An 18497-nucleotide genomic window follows, 5' to 3' on the forward strand; every position below is an offset into this window, starting at 1 on the left:
CCTATTGGGTGTTGCACTTCCTAATTTTTGCTATGACTTTCTTTCTTTTGTTATACAGTCCATTGATGTTGGGATTCCATCGGGGGTCTTGTTCTTTGAATTTGTTCTGTGCATATTCCCAGCAGGCACAGCTCTCAATGCATCCATTAACATGATTGTACAGGTTCTCTTGAGCAATTCCTCATAGGCAACAATGTTCTAAGGGATGGGGGGGGGAGGCTTGAAATGTTGCCAGGTTGTCATTTAATAGCAGAATGTTTTCTTTAGAATAGTTCTTAATTCCAGGGTTAACAGGGGTCCTAAGTTTTATTTTACCAGAGAGGATATTACACTATGATGGATGCAGTGTTAGTGAAGACCAGAACCAGTATCTTCACACTCCTAGTGGTTGTATGAAGTATCTGGTCCGGGGTGTTTGTTTTGACAAAGTCAAGGAATCTCTGGCCTAACATGATAGGTGCTGTATATGATTCCTGTCTTATACTGTGGTTGTTAAAATCACTTAAAAGATGGTGCTGGGTTGAATAGTGAGTGTCTCCAGTATGTTTAAGTATGTGCAATGGGTTTCCTGGGTCATAGGGGGCCCATAGCTTGCAAGGATATGGTATGGGACTTTGCCTGAGGTAATTTGGATGTGGAGACTCTAAAGCACATCTTCCTGTTTGACCAGCCTTACCTATAAACTTATGAACCTATATGGGCATTCAAAATGCTGTCCCAAATTAAAACGGTGTTTTATTATTTGTTGTACATGCTATGCTTGTGGTTGAGGGGGGGTGATCCTGAGAACTTATTACAGTTTAATGAAGTAAATTAGCAGATTAAACTTTATGCTGGATGCTCCAACCTCAGAGAGTCTTTAACTGTAAACAGTGCATTGATTTATTAAAATGAGTTTTAAATTAATTTTAAAGTTTAATTGTGTTACAAAATGAAGTCACTTGATGCCAGAGTTAATTAATTGCACAATCTCTGGATGACTGGCTTGATTTTAATGAAAGTACATAAAGCTTTGCTTTATATGTTTTTGCTCTTCTGAAGCAGGCTCCATTGTAAATAATGGGGCAAAAGTGTTAAACATTAAACTGTTGCCTTGTGTCTCCTAAAGAGAGTTATTTTAGCTTATTCTGCAGATTTACTCTCACACTTGCTTGGACAGGTGTATTTCTTCGATTGTTTTTTATGTTACTATCTCCTCCCATAGGGGTCCACATAAATAGATGTTTCAGCAGCAATAAGCACATGTAGTGCTGTTTATTCAAATAATAACATGTTACTGAAAGCTAGTTCTTAGGTTCATAGGAGGTTACCAGGCTAGCAGTCCTAGAGCCTTTATAAGCCTAACCATGTTAATCCTGGGTTGCCCCAATTGTCTTTGGTTAGATGGATGCACTTTACAGATCAGCATTGACTAGCCCTGTCCATGAGGGACATGGGTGCCACCCCTGGTGTGAATTTGCTGTTACCCATCCATTTGTCCAGGTTGCACTTGAATAGGGTAATTGAGGAGCTCTGCTTCACATGAACTGAAAATTTATTCCAGAGCAGTGGCAATCTCTGGGAGACATACCTGTCTCTCCAGCATATTCTGTTAATGTCACTAGCAAGGTTGAGATCCCTACAGCGAGTAACTCTAGTGCCATTTGATATGGGGATGTGCTGCATTTTCATAAGGTTGGGGTCAGAGACTGCCATGTAGCCCAGGCACGAGTCGCCTCTCAGTAGCCTATGTGATACAGAGTACAGTGACAGGCCTTTTAGTCTATCCACTCAGGTCATGGTTTAGAGGCCCTGTATCTTCTTAGTGGAAAACCTCTGTGGTCTCTCCAGTTGCTGCAGGTGTCTGGTGAGATACATGCAGAAGGGGGCATTGTACTCTATTAATGATCTAATGGGTTGAGTAAAGTGGGGTTATAGCATCCTTAGACCTGGATGCAATGCCTTTACTTATTAGATGAAATATAGAAGGCTTTCCTTAACACAATGGAAACCTGGTGGTCAGAGATAAGATTTCTGTCAACCTGTGTTCCCAGATCTCACACCACTGGGTTTGAACTTAGAGGGGGTGTTGTCAATATTGTAATTAGTGAATTCTACTTTGCCAAATGGGATAATACTGCACTTTTTTGCTTTCCATTTTAGACTGTGACTTTGGCACTAGTCATTTGTTTGTGTTAGCCCCTCCTGTAATATGCAAACATCATTGGAGGACTCCATGATTGTGCCTAGTTTGCAGTCATCAGTGAACTTAGTAAACCAAAGGCCATCTACTTTAGCCTGGACTTCTGAAAAATAGATTCTAAATAGTAAAGGGTCCAGTACAGATCCTTGCTGTATGCCATTGATGATGGGTCTACTGGTAGAGGCAGAGTCACCAACTTTGACAGTATGTGTTCTGTTGGTGAGCCAATTAGCTACCCATTTAGTGATGTAAGGGTTAACACCTAGTTAGAAGAGTTTTTCAATGATACCTGAGTGGGGGGGTTGTGTCAAAGGCTTTGGCTAGGCTGAGATAGATGGTATGCACAGGCTTACATTCATCCAGGGCTTTAGTGACTTTCTCCAAAAAGTCTACCAGGTTCAATAAGCACATCTACCCTTAATGAAGCCAAACTGGGGTGGGTCTAGAGTTTGAAGGTCACGTATGTCCTTGTTGATATGGTCCATGGTGATCCTTTCCATGGCCTTGCAGATATGGCTGGTTAGACTAGTTCCCAGGGTTAGTTGGTGGCCCCTCCTTTATGCAAGAGGATTATTGTTGCTGTTGTCCATTCTGCTAGCACAAACCAGTTTTCAGGCTATGGTTAAAGAGAATGACAAGACAGTCAGCTAAGTTCTGTTTTAGATTGCTTAGTAAGCAATGTGGCATGTTATCTGGTCCCAGTGCAATCACATATTTGGCCTTGGAGAACGCAGATATGACTTGTTCTCTACAGATACTAGGTAGAGAACTGGTGTCAGGTATGCTTTGAGGCATGGCTGTTAGGGAGAGAAGGGTGAAGTTTGTGCAAATCTGTCAGCTAGCGGTTGGCAATTTCCTCCTGTATAGTGTGAATGGTACCATATACTACCAATTTGGCACATAGCTGGCACTCTTTTTTTAGATTTTGGACATAGTTAAAGAATGCCTTATTATTGTTTTTGGCTAGGGATGCTATGTTAGCTTCATAATTAGCTTTAGAGGACTTTACAAGACTTCTGATTAGCTTGATCAATCTGTGGATGGAATTCTTACTCTGCAGAGGCAGTTGCCTCATGTACAGGGATATCAGTTTCTTCCTTTTGTTATTCAATCTGTTTATCCTAGATGTCCACCAAGGAGGTTTGTTTTTTTTGTGAGGGCCTGGTTTTTCTCCTGTGAGTCTATACACTTGCTAAGATGATTATACAGAGCATTTGTATACATCTCTGCATAGAAGTCATTATTGCTGGTGACTGCAGGGGCTATAAAACTTATTATACCACGACTTTGTAGGCTCTAGTTTACTTTGGAGAAGTTCCTTAGTTTTTTTACTCCTTTGAGGGTGTGGGGTCTAATAGTTACTTTGAATGAGACTGATTTATGATCCGGCCTTACCAAGGCAGGCATCACACAGAGGGCAGTGCAGTGACCACCCATGTTGGTGAGTACTATGTCATAGATATTAGAGCCCCTTGTGGGGGTGCAGACTATCTGTCCAAGAGCATTTGCATTGACAAACTTCCAGGAACCTTGGTGCAAGCCTACTAATTCCCCTGTCTTAGCTCAATAGCTCAATAGCTATGAATGTTTGTTTGTTTAAGACAGGCAAAGTAGAAGGGATCCCTGTTTCATGAAACCCTCTTTTGTCCCCCCTTTTTTCTATCACAGAGTTATTGCTGATTTGGAGTGAGCAGTAGTACACTGTTCCAAGGTATGAATGCATAATTCAACTACTTGTAATGTTGTATAGTAAGCAAGTGTTTCAGAAGCTACAAAGGAACTGTTATCCTTATTTAATTGTCTGTAGATAGTACTACTGCTGTTAAGTTCAAATGTTATTTGTTGTACAATTTATAAAGGTTTGTGAAATTTTAATATACTTATTACACTAGCATATTCTCTGTAATTTTTTTTGAGTTGGGCAGGAATTATAGGCAAAGAAATATACTTCACTGTAATTCTTACAATACAAAAAGACATACTCCAGGATTCAGCAAGCTCTGCACGGCATGCAGGAATAGTGCAGGAGCTGCTGGAGGCAATATGGCAATCGTGCGATCCAGGAATAAGCTCCCGGGATGTGCATGAATGCTCCTGCACTATTCCTGCACGGACACAGCTCCTGTATGCAAATTACCCCATTTGCAGGTGAAAATCATGCAAATGAGGTGAATTTGTATAACTTTTTTTTTTTTAGCCGATTTCAGCTGTTTAAGTGTAGCACAGTGGCACGCAAACGGGATTGGGAGAAAAATAAAAAAAAAAACTTGAAATAATTATTCTATTCAAAATCATAATTTTGCCATTATACTCAATGGCAGGCAGAAGACAACATGGCCAGTGAATAGTGGTTGCTACAGGGGAAGGCTCAGTGTCAGACTTGTAACTAGGCATTAGCAGGCAATCCTATGCAAATGAAGGGAATGATACTGAATCCTAGATCCCCCGTCATGGCTAGCCTGCACCGAACCGTGTCGGTGCAGGAAGACCATGGTGCAAGCATAAGATCTAGCTGACATCATAGAGGGGTGTGTCAGGTAGGCCTATATTATCATATTGCATGCTCAGAAGAGCGACCGACAGATAATTGACCCTGTGTAAGTGAAAGCTTACAACATCAAAACTTCAGAACAGCGATTATTTTCCAATGGAAAACAATCGCTGTTCCGAAAAAAAAAAAAAAAAAAACAGTAAAACATTACTTAACATGGGGTGGCTTCACCCCCCACACCACCCCTACATAAATATACCAACTCTGAGATTGCACTACAGTACCGAAAAGGCAAAGTAGCAAAAGAGGCCAAACAAATTCTTTCCCAGGGAAAGAATTTGCTGAAATGCCACTTCACTATTATGCCTTTTTGCACTTTACTGTTCAACAAAGATGCATTTGGCAACCTGCGTCTGCAACGGCATAATAAGGAACCATGTTAGGCATACTGTAAGCTTACTGGAGCCCTATGGCCTGGGTTTGCCCTTAGCTTAGCAGAGCTAAGCAAGGGGGTGTTGTCTGAGGCTGCCTAGCATTCTTTACATTGCCTAAACGGGTGTGCGCACTGCACACCATGTTTTACAGGAAAAAAAAGTAAACCAGATAAAAGCAACTTCATACACATCTGAGCACTATGTTTGTGCGGTGCATCACTGGGCTTAAACAGGAAGGCAATTAAAAGGGAAAACTACAGTAGGAAGGTAATCAAGGAGAGATACCATAGCTGGCAGGTAAATGTATCAGAATCAGCCAGTTACACCACTATAAACTATGCAAACACTTTTACCTCTGTTTTTCCCACAAACTTTACACCAAGAGGGGAAATTTTACCAAACAAAAGCAACAAAATGATAGGGGCTGCAGCAGCTTTCATAAATCAACATGTGGAAGAGGCTGAGGATGGTGAGGATGAGAATGCTGACAACCAACCCACAGTGAAGAGAAGGAGAAGAGTGCACAGACCTAGAGTAACCTACCAGGGGCTACATGAGCTGGAGATAGTGGAGCGCTATAAGGTGGACAGGGACCTCCTACAGCAAATTGTTCAGCTGTGCCGGCCACACCTCATACACAAAACCAACAGAGGGGAACCCATCCAGTGGATACCAAGGTATGCGTAGGCCTAAGAATACTAGCCACAGGTACCATTCAAAGGCCAAATGGGGATATCATTAGGATCTCACATGCATCAGCATCCAGGGTACTCCACCAGTTCCTGCATGCCATGTCAGCACATGCCGGTGAGCACGTATATTTCCACAACAGCCATGAGGCATTGGCCAGCAATATGCATCTCTTCCAACAAATAGCAGAATACCCTGAAGTACTGAGTGCTATAGACTGCACGCATATATGCATCAAAGCACCACCCAGTGAGCGGGGTAGGGTCTACATCAACAACAAGGGTTTCCCTCCATCAACTGCCAGGTCATGTGCGATGCCCAGGGCATTATAATGAATGTGTGCTGGCTGCCCTGGAAGCTATCATGACTCCCACATCTGGCATATGACACAGCTGTACCAGAGATTTGCCAATGGGGACATCCCTTACAGCCACCTAGTGGGGGATGCTGGTTACACACTGGAGCCATGGCTGATGACACCCATCAGAAATGCATACACACCCAAACAAGAACTCCATAATGAGGCACATGCACAGACCAGAATCATAATAGAGCATGTGTTTGGGATGCTCAAGTCACAGTTCTGATGCCTGGATGGTTCCAGTGGAGCCTTGCAGTACTCATCAGCTACATGTACCCAAATTGTCATTGTATGTGCCATACTACACAATATGATCCTGTGGAAACAGCTGCAGTAGGAACAGCACTGGGCAGGGCCACAGAGTCCCCCACCATTGCCAAGGCCTGCACAGGCACAGATTGACTCGGAGGAGGAACAGCCTGATCCTGCCCCAGTAGGCAGAAGGAGGCATGCCCAGTATGCCCAGGCTGTGGCAAAGAGGCAACACATAGCACATAGCACATACACTGACACAGTAGTAACCCAGGGAATGACACCTCTCTCTGACTCACACATACAGTAAAATGGATGCCAAACATGACACTACCTGTGCTTAACCATGTATAGGGAGTGTACTATGTGCATCTGACATAGTCAGCCCTCCAGCACCATCCTCAATACTGGCACAGTCACAAGGTAAGTCACTCTCCCTATCAATTGCCGAATGTAGTAGTATGTGTTGTTACTTGTATCTATCATATGGATGTGAGCATGCAAGGGAATTGGGTGGCTGAATGGGATGCCAGCAGATAGCAGACACCTATAGTGGCAGCATGAGATCTGTAACAAATACTGGTGTCACCATAGTAGCCAGTACTAGACAAGGTGACAAAACTCACTGCAGGAAATGTGCTGGGCCACATGTGTGTCCATAGGACACACATATGCCAGTCAGGGAGGCTCACATGCCCAACAACCATCTCAGCCAGCAGGACAGGCATAGACAAACACAAACAAAGGCTGTGCTAAGGCCTCTGATTGATGGCTATGGAGAACATTTCCCACTAGACCTACACAAACAACAACAGGTCAGGCAGTGGGATGTTAGTTCTGAAGGGAAAGAAGTCTGAAATTGAAATGTAGGTCAATCAAACCTAAGACCTGTAGTACACTGATATGCCTCTAGTCAGTATGGTAGCTCAGAATACAGAATGAAACGGAGTACCTGAAATACCAGTACAGTCATAGGAAATGTGTACAAGTGTCAAGTGTGCCCCCCCAATCTTATGTAGAAATGTAGTAACATGTATGTGTAGGTAAAATAACAGTGGAACACAGATTACCTGAGCTGTCCAAGGTAGCATAATAGATTATAGCATGTGTACAATATTCAGGGTTGCATGTGTTAGGTTGTTGTGTGTTGTATATTGTGTGAGAGTGGTCAGTATGTATGCATGGTGAGGTTTGTCCTGGTGGCCATTAGCCAGTACTGCCAATGACAGGGCCAAGTTCTCAAATCTGCAGTGCCAAAAACAATGCTGCCCAGCAAAACACAATCCAGCAGTAAGCCATAGTAAATGTTTGGAAGTAATACATGTCACCATCTGAAAGATGGACATGGCATGAATGTGGGCCCAGACGTACAAGCAGTACACAGGGGGAAGTACCCCAGACAGACAGTGCATAATATGTAACTGTCAAATGGACACACCCTTGGAATTGTACATACAGGTTAGCAGCACATTAGTCGGGCTTGTAGTAGTGAATACCAATGTCATGTGGCCAAACACTGGCAGACCACAAAGGTCACAGGTATGAAGTATTGACAAACAGCTAATGTCCGAGAACAAACCAGCATAAGTGGAATGCCTCATGCATATCTGTGAGTCAGATGCAAGTAGTGTCCATAGCACACATGCACCCAGCTCATCCCACCATCACCCAAAGGTACCTCTCCAGTCTTATCCCTACTGTTGGGAAGGAGTACAATATGACCCCCACCTCTGTATGGCAATAGCCAAAGAATGCAGCATGCAGAACAGGTATCCCATGCATGTGTGTCCTTATCAGTAAGCAGTACCCTACCACCATCCACACCAATTGATTAATAATGACAGAAAGTATTGCCATTAACACCTTGCACATCTACCTTGTCACCCCAGGGGAATATAGTGTATTGCAGTCTGGGACTGTAGGAGTGACACAATGCAACTGCCTGCTACAGTTGGCCTGCATCACTACCAAATGGCCAACAGTCCTATGCCAAAGGCCTGTGTGTCACCCGTACTGCCAATGTATGTTATGTCATGGACTCCCAAATAACAACATAACACAATCCACAGGACCCAAATGTAAGGCCATGTGAACAAATCCCAGTAGCATGTCCACCATGTCCTACTGCATGAAATGTGGACCAACACCAAATTACTGCTGAGATGAGGTGATAACTATAGGTAACATATCAGATAATGTTTGCATAATGTTTGGAAGAGGATAGAATAATAGAGGGGGGTAGGAGCATGGGTGGCATGGAGTGTGTGAAGTCCAAAACTCAGTCGTGTGCACATATTATCCCTGCCTGCAAACACAGGAGTGGGTGGCTACAAACCTGCTCGTAAACCACAATGTGAAGGTGTAATGTCCAGAATTATGACCCCTGCCATTGGGTAACCTGTGTGAATCTGTATGGCTATGAGGTATGGCCACAGCAGGATATGACCATACTGTCACGTTGATGGATCCTCAGCCACCACTGTACCAAGGTGCTGAACCATTTACACAGACCCAGCGGAAGTTCTGCAGCTTCCCCTCCAGAATGGCATGATTGTGCAAGAATATGTAGGCTGCAGACCACAATACTGGACACAGCTGCAGTCACCCTGTGTTCCCCAGGACATCACTGCAATCAAATATGTATACCTGACAGTACATGATGACATAAAACATCACAGTGTAAAATAGCACATATGTCTGAATATCTTTGCTAACACCAAGACCATGTAGCAGAAGCAGCACAGACACAATTACCTACAGTAACTCACTATCCTTTTCCCATTTTGACCCCATATTGTCAACCGATCTATATATATCCCACAGAAACAGGTTGCTAGCTGTAGGTGTAGAACACAAAAGCCTGCACTGGAGTACAATCTACCTGGAAATGATTCACACATTCAATACAGAAGGTCATATTGGAATGCTCCCACACTTAGAGAAATGAAGGCCATGTCAGACAACAAAATACTGAAAGGTCATACTGGGCATGCTTACACACACAGAAATGAAGCCCATGTCTGGCAACAACAGTGGACTATACATATCCGACAGTCGCAGATGTTAGTGCACGCACTCCTCAATATACACCAGTCATGCTTTGTACACACACTGGATAGGAATACACACATATATCCAAGGACAACACACAATAATAGGCCAAAATTACACATACATAGATGTGCAGAAGAGAGTGACAGACAGTGACAAAGAGCCTCTCATCATGAGGCCTGCCCCACCCAGCACATGGGAATGGGGAATTTTATTTAGAAAGTAGATTTTATAAAGATGTAGCATTTTATGCTAGATATCTTGATGATTTATTTATATTATGGAAGGGTAATAAGGAGACCATAGGTGAATTTATGGAGTATATAAATAGTACCACACAATTCTTAAAGTTCACATACAATTCTAGTAGCGAAGGTATTGCGTATTTAGACACATTTATAAGCCATACAGATGAAGGTTTTACATCAAGGATATACAGGAAAACAACTTTCTCAAATGATTACATTCAGTATAACAGTAATCACCCATCATATATTTTTAAAAATGTTGTTAAAGGGCAATGTATTAGGGGCATACGTATGTCTTTCACTAGGGCAGTCATGGATGTTGAATTGCAGATGATTTTTAGGATGTTTAAAGATAGGAGATATCCAGTGAGAATGTTACAGGACACTACGAACTATGTATCCAAACAGTGGGGTATAAAATATAAGCCATTGATGGGTAAATTTAATCAAAACTTGGTCAAATTGAAAGATGATACTAAAGATGCTGTCTACAACAGGGTGTGTGTGTTAATGTACACACCTTATGTAAATTACATAAAGGATATAATATGCAGACATTGGGATCTGATAGCGACTTCTAACCACATTGGTACTAAACTAGGGAGTTTACCATCTTTTGTGTATAAAACAGCCCCTAATTTGAAAAGACTATTAGAAAGAGCTGATAATTATGGAAAAGGAAAAATACCAAAGTAACTGTTACCAAAAAAATGTGGAACATGTAACCAATGTAGCCGTATTAATGAAGTTGAATACATCAGACTGACAGACATTAACAACACATTAGTGAGATGTAGGGCAGGCAATTGCAATACCAAACAGGTAGTATATCTTGCTACCTGTTTGGCCTGTAACAATTTACATAGGTAAAACAGAGAGGCAATTGAAAAAAACGTATTTATGAACATTATTATAAAATACAGGTTCAGGACAAGAACAACGCGTTATATAGACACATGCATGAGAAAGGTGGGGAGCATTTATTCAAATTTGCAATTATTGACCAGGTTATTAGTCTACCGTATGGAGGAGACTGGAAAACGTCCTTAGCATTGAAAGAAAGCAAGTGGCAAATACTCACTGATGCCACTAGATCACCTGGTATTAATGATAGTATTAGTTTAAAGCCGTTTTTAATATTAGGTTAAGCAGTATTTATATTTAACATTTTATGTATTTATATTTATATGTACATACATTTAAAGTAACATTCTTCATTTTACATTTTAATGGGTAACATACATTTAACATTTTAACAGTATTAGGTTTCTATATTAGGTTTATGATATCATCATATATATATTTTTATGACACTATTGCATATTCTATCTTTTTAATTAGTAACTTGGTTGAATAGATATACATTCTAAATGAATTTTAATTTTAAATGTTTAATGATGTGCTATTACTTTAATTAATTTGCCGCCTTTTTTCAAGACAATTGTATTTAAACAGGGTAATTATGTAGTTATCTGGTTCTGATGAAGACTGTGATGTATGCAGTTGAAAGCGCTTAACCTGTGGATGTATTTGGTGTTTTATCTCGTAATAAAATCTGTGGATGTAACTGTGTAGTTCTTGCTACATACTTTCTTCGTTTTCCAGTTGGTGTTCGAGCTGTGTGGGGAGTCGCCCTAGTCTGCACCAGACCTCTATCTTCAGTTTGTTACAGTCACAAGGTAAGTCACTCTCCCTATCAATTGCCAAATGTAGTAGTATGTGTTGTTACTTGTATCTATCGTATGGATGTGAGCATGCAAGGGAATTGGGTGGCTGAATGGGATGCCAGCAGATAGCAGACACCTATAGTGGCAGCATGAGATCTGTAACAAATACTGGTGTCACCATAGTAGCCAGTACTAGACAATGTGACAAAACTCACTGCAGGAAATGTGCTGGGCCACATGTGTGTCCATAGGACACACACATGCCAGTCAGGGAGGCTCACATGCCCAACAACAGTCTCAGCCAGCAGGACAGGCATAGACAAACACAAACAAAGCCTGTGCTAAGGCCTCTGATTGATGGCTATTGAGAACATTTCCCACCAGACCTACACAGACTACAACAGGTCAGGCAGTGGGATGTTAGTTCTGAAGGGTAAGAAGTCTGAAATTGAAATGTAGGTCAATCAAACCTAAGACCTGTAGTACACTGATATGCCTCTAGTCAGCATGACAGCTCAGAATACAGAATGAAATGGAGTACCTGAAATACCAGTACAGTCATAGCAAATGTGTACAAGTGTCAAGTGTGCCCCCCAATCCTATGTAGAAATGTAGTAACTGGCAGGTGTGCCCCCCCCCCCAATCCTATGTAGAAATGTAGTAACATGTATGTGTAGGTATAATAACAGTGGAGCACAGATTACCTGAGCTGGCCAAGGTAGCATGATAAATTATAGCATGTGTACAATATGCAGGATTGCATGTGTTAGGTTGGTGTGTGTTGTATATTGTGTGAGAGTGGTCAGTATGTATGCATGGTGAGGTTTGCCCTGGTGGCCATTGGCCAGTACTGCCGATGACAGGGCCAAGTTCTCAAAACTGCAGTGCCAAAAACAATGCTGCCCAGCAAAACACAATCCAGCAGTAAGCCATAGTAAATGTTTGGAAGTAATACGTGTCGCCATCTGAAAGATGGACATGGAATGAATGTGGGCCCAGACATACAAGCAGTACACAGGGGGAAGTACCCCAGACAGACAGTGCATAATATGTAACTGTCAAATGGACACACCCTTGGAATTGTACATACAGGTTAGCAGCACATTAGTCGGGCTTGTAGTAGTGAATACCTATGTCATGTGGCCAAACACTGGCAGACCACAAAGGTCACAGGTATGCAGTATTGAGAAACAGCTAATATCCCTGAACAAACCAGCATAAGTGGAATGCCTCATGCATATCTGTGAGTCAGATGCAAGTAGTGTCCATAGCACACATGCACCCAGCTCATCCCACCATCACCCAAAGGTACCTCTCCAGTCTTATCCCTACTGTTGGGAATGAGTACAATATGACCCCCACCTCTGTATGGCAATAGCCAAAGAATGCAGCATGCAGAACAGGTGCCCCATGCAGGTGTGTCCTTAGCAGTAAGCAGTACCCTACCAGCATCCACACCACTGCATCAATAATGACAGACAGTATTGGCATTAACACCTTGCACACCTACCTTGTCACCCCAGGGGAATATAGTGTATTGCAGTCTGGGACTGTAGGAGTGACACAATGCAACTGCCTGCTACAGCTGGCCTGCATCACTACCAAATGGCCTACAGTCCTATGCCAAAGGCCTGTGTGTCACCCGTACTGTCAATGTATGTTATGTCATGGACTCCCAAATAACAACATAACACAGTCCACAGGACCCAAATGCAAGGCCATGTGAACAAATCCCAGTAACATGTCCACCATGTCCTACTGCATGAACTGTGGACCAACACCGAATTACTGCTGGGATGAGGTGATAACTATGGGGAACATATCAGGTAATGTTTGCATAATGTTTGGAAGAGGATAGAATAATAGAGGGGGGTAGGAGCATGGGTGGCATGGAGTGTGTGAAGTCTAAAACTCAGTCGTGTGCACATATTATCCCTGCCTGAAAACACAGGAGTGGGTGGCTACAAACCTGCTCGTAAACCACAATGTGAAGGGGTAATGTCCAGAATTATGACCCCTGCCTTTGGGTAACCTGTGTGAATCTGTACAGCTATGAGGTATGGCCACAGCAGGATATGGCCATACTGTCACGTCGATGGATGTACAAGCATGGGATCCTCAGCCACCACTGTACCAAGGTGCTGAACCATTTACACAGACCCAGCGGAATGTCTGCAGCTTCTCCTCCAGAATGGCATGATTGTGCAAGAATATGTAGGCTGCAGACCACAATACTGGACACAGCTGCAGTCACCCTGTATTCCCCAGGACATCACTGCAATCAAATATGTATACCTGACAGTACTTGATGACATAAAACATCACAGTGTAAAACAATACATATGTCTGAATATCTCTGCTAACAACAAAACCATGTAGCAGGAGCAGCACAGACACAATTACCTACAGTAACTCACTATCCTTTTCCCATTTTGACCCCATATTGTTAACCGATCTATAGATATCCCACAGAAACAGGTTGCTAGCTGTAGGTGTAGAACACAAAAGCCTGCACTGGAGTACAATCTACCTGGAAATGATTCACACATTCAATACAAAAGGTTATATTGGCATGCTCCCACACTTAGAGAAATGAAGGCCATGTCAGACAACAAAATACTGAAAGGTCATACTGGGCATGCTTACACACACAGAAATGAAGCCCATGTCTGGCAACAACAGTGGACTATACATATGCGACAGCCGCAGATGTTAGTGCATACACTCCTCAATACACAGCAGTCATGCTTTGCACACACGCTGGATAGGAATGCACACATATATCCAAGGACAACACACAATAATAGGCCAAAATTACACATACATCGATGAGCAGAAGAGAGTGACAGACAGTGACAAAGAGCCTCCCATCATGAGGCCTGTCCCACCCAGCACACATCCAAATGGCTAAAAACCACATGATGTGCAAATGTCAATCACTGTAGACATTTGCCTCTGGTATCCCTCAGCACTATAGTGTCTGTGGTGCTTGTGCTGTGTAAAATGACTGTACAATTCAGTAGTCATCTAGCAGTTGAACACTTGTACCTGTAGAATATAAACCTGTGTGTGCCTGAGTGTTGTGTGTCTGCCTCTAGATGAATGGGTTATGGCCCATGCACACACACTGCACTCCCCATTGCCCTACTATGGCAAGCCTGCTGATGTCTTCACCTTGAAATACACTTTTGGGGAATTAATAGCCTAGTAATCTCCATGGTGCATCCTATAACTGTGTAATACTGTAGTGTGATGCACTAGTTATGTAGGAGTTCTAATCCCAAACATAGCAACTGTGTTTGTGTTTGTCTGTGTAGGGATCAGTGCTTTTGAGGCCATTTACATTCACTACAATTTTAAATGCTCTACTTTGGCAGGGCTACTGATGTCCTTCACTTTAAAATACACCTTTGGGGAAAGAGTAGACCAATAATCTCTATGGCACGTCCTATAACTGCGTAATGTTGTAGTGTGATGTACTGGTTAGGTAGGAGTTCTAATCCCAGACATGGCAACTGTGTGTGTTTGTCTGTGTAGGGTTCAATGCTTTTGAGCCCATTCACACTCACTACAATTTCAAATGCCCTACTTTGGCAGGGCTGCTGATGTCATTCACTTTGAAATACACATTTGCGGAAGACATAGCCTAGTAATTTTCATGGCACATTCTATAACTGTGTAATGGTTTAATGTAATGTACTAGTTAGGTAGGAGTTCTAATCCTAAACATGGCAACTGTGTGTGTTTTCCTGTGCAGGGTTCAATGCTTTTGAGGCCATTTACACTCACTACAATTTCAAATGCCCTACTTTGGCAGAGCTGCTGATGTCATTCACTTTGAAATACATCTTTGGGGAAGGTGTAGCAGAGTTATCTCCATGGCACATCCTAGAACTGCATAATGCTGTAGTGTGATGTACTAGTTAGGTAGGAGTTCTAATCCCAGACAATGGAAGTGTGTGTGTGTGTGTGTGTGTGTGTGTGTGTGTGTGTGTGTGTGTGTGCATGTGTGTGTGTATGTTTGTTTGTGTAGGGATCAATACTTTTGAGGCCATTCATACTCACTACAATATCAAATGCCCTACTTTGGCAGGGCTGCTGATGTCATTCACTTTGAAATGCACCTTTGGGGAAGAAGTAGCCAGTAATCTCCATGGCAAGTCTTATAACCGCGTAATGCTATAGTGTAATGTACTCGTTAGGTTGGAGTTTTATTCCCAGACATGGCAACTGTAGAACTTTGTGTTTGTGTGTTTATCTGTGTAGGGCGCAATGCTTTTGAGGCCATTCACAATCACTACAACCTCCATTGCCCTACCTTTTCAGGGTTGCTGATGTCTTTCACTTTGAAATACACCTTTGGGGAAGGAGTAGGCCAGTAATCTCTGTTGAGTGTCCTATAATTGTGTAACCCTTTACTGTGATATACTAGTTAGGTAGGAGTTATATTCCCAGACATGAAAACTATGTGAGTGTGTTTGGTTATGTATATGTAGGATTCAATGTTTTTGTGGCCATTCACAGTCATTACAAACACATAAAAATGGAGAACAACGATAACTGTGCAGTAACAGAGACTTGATCCAAGGCTCCAGAGAGCTCCCCTACCATACCAAGTACAGCTCTCACCTCACCTCTTGGCCAGCAAACCAGGACCAAAACAATAAAGGTGGAGGAGTGTCCATATTCACACCACCAGGCTACTTGCCCAACAGAATGTGTCTGAAAAATCCCGGGTGCAACTAACAGTAAGGCAGACTGCATTCCAAATTGTATAGCTTGCTACAGATCCCCCACCATGCCCCATGATTACCACTACAGCTTTTGAATCATACTGTGAAATATTATGATACAAGCAAACACCCGAATACTGGGTGACTTACACTACCCTGCCATTAACTGGGAAAACTACTTGTGTACCAACAAGTGTGCAGAATGGTTCTTGGAAGTCATAATTCCCAATGCCCTGGATCAAGTAACCCATAGTCCCACCAGGGGCACAAATATCCTAGACCTGGTCATTACCAACATGGGAAATCAATGCTCCACAGCTATGGTCACTCCATCAGTGGTCAAGTCTCCCCATGAGCTAATCACCCTTAACATCAACATCCCTCCCCCACATCCCAGAAAGGAAACCTCCGTAACACACATCTCCAAAGCCAACATCATGCTACACATGTCAGATGTGACTAACATCATGACACCCATGCAGATGGGAACTGAAAGGATGACTGCTGAATCCTACATGAAGGCACTGTACGAGCACATCCACTTGTGCATGAATCGTGCCATCCAATATAGAACCAAGATGCTCCCCACCAAGAAAAGGAAGCCAAAGTGGTGGACCTCTGCCATAAATATCAACAAAAGTAGGAAACTGTTGCAGAAATGGGGCAATTGCCAGAATGCAAAATACTCCCTTACCAGCCACAGCAAGAAGCAGACATCCCTCATAACATCCATGAAAGCTAGTTATGAACATAATATAGCCAAAGATGTCAAAGACAACTGCAAGCCATTCCATAGCTATGTGAGGAATCTAAATGGCAATGCTCAGATCTGCTCTGAGCTACAACAGGATGGTATTAAATATACTGCTCCCAGGGATATTGCCAATATCCTAGCAGATCAATTCAGTGCCAACTGCACTCCCCTCCCACCCCACAAAAAGCCCATCTCAACACGGAAAGATTGCCAGATTCCGGTAATAACGGCCACATAGGTAAAAAACACAGACTCCAGAGCTATGACAACAGCAGCCATGGGACCAATCAACATCCCTGGCTGTGTACTACATGAGCTACAAACTGAACTGGCACCTCGCCTATGTGTCATGTCTAATCATAGCCACACCTCAGGTTTCATGCCCACTGTGTGGCGCACAGCTACAGTTATCCCAGTCCACAAGGGGGGATCCACCTTGGATCCTGGGAACTACAGCCCCAGCAGTATGATGTGCCTGATCTGCAAGGACATGGAATGTATTATCATGGAAATTAAAACAAAGACATTGGCAACCTGCAAACACTGGACTCCAACCAGGTTGTGTTTGTGAAGGGCCGATCATGTCACCTCAACCTGATTAACAACTGTGAATCCATCTCTAGAGCTGTGGATGAGGGTAAGGTGGTTCACACAACCTATCCAGACCACACCAAGGGCTTCAACACTATTCCCCAGTCTGGAATCATAGATAAATGTATCAAGCTGGCCATTAATCCCTATGTCACCCAAGGGGCTGCCAACTGCTGTACTGACAGAACCCACACTGTAAATGTAGATGATACCAACCCCAGCCCCAGACAAGTGACAGTTGGAGTACCTTAGGGTTCAGTACAGGCACTGCCCTTGTTTGGCATCTACTGCTGCTCTAAAGTACAGTCCAACAGTAAGGGGCTCTGGCAAACAAAGGTTGCAGATGACTGCACACTGTGAGCCAGTAGTGAATCCCCACATGATGTGGATATTCTACAGAAGGGCCTTACAGAAAGACATGCTTGGTGCCTGAGCCATGGCCTCAAGATGAATGCCAAGAAATGTATAGTTATCCTCTTAGGGAAGGGACATGTACCTGTGAAGTGCCACATAGGTGGCAGTATAGTAAACACCTAAAGTGTGATAACAGACTTAGGGACACAGGTGGACAGTGGTCCCACCTTTGATAACCACATCAACACAGCAGTCAGGAAACCCACCTATGTTGCACACCTCACCACTAAGAGCTTTACATCCAGGAAAAGAAGTCCATTGTCCAACTGTAGTCATCTCTCAGTAGACCCAGTACAGACTACAATGGCCCATTATGTATATACCTCACAAGACATCTGCAACAACTAGAAAGGCTGTAGACATCCCTCATGAAATGAATCACAGGCCTAAACCAGATGCCCTATGCTGACCATCTGAAAATCATCCAGCTATACTCTGTTACATATTGTGTTCTTAGAGGCAATCTCTGCTTAACATACAATACCATGTCAAACCCACAGCTGTTGGACATGCTACACTTAATGAACTCCTAAACCTCACAGCCACATGCTCTAGGAATCCAAATCTTGTAATCACAATGAACAATACATGCTGGAGGGATATGTTCCTGACCCAGAGACTCCCCAGTA

This window comes from Protopterus annectens, chromosome 3.part0 (assembly GCF_019279795.1).
Source record: "Protopterus annectens isolate FY-2018-M chromosome 3.part0, PAN1.0, whole genome shotgun sequence".
Taxonomy (NCBI): Eukaryota; Metazoa; Chordata; order Ceratodontiformes; family Protopteridae; genus Protopterus; species Protopterus annectens.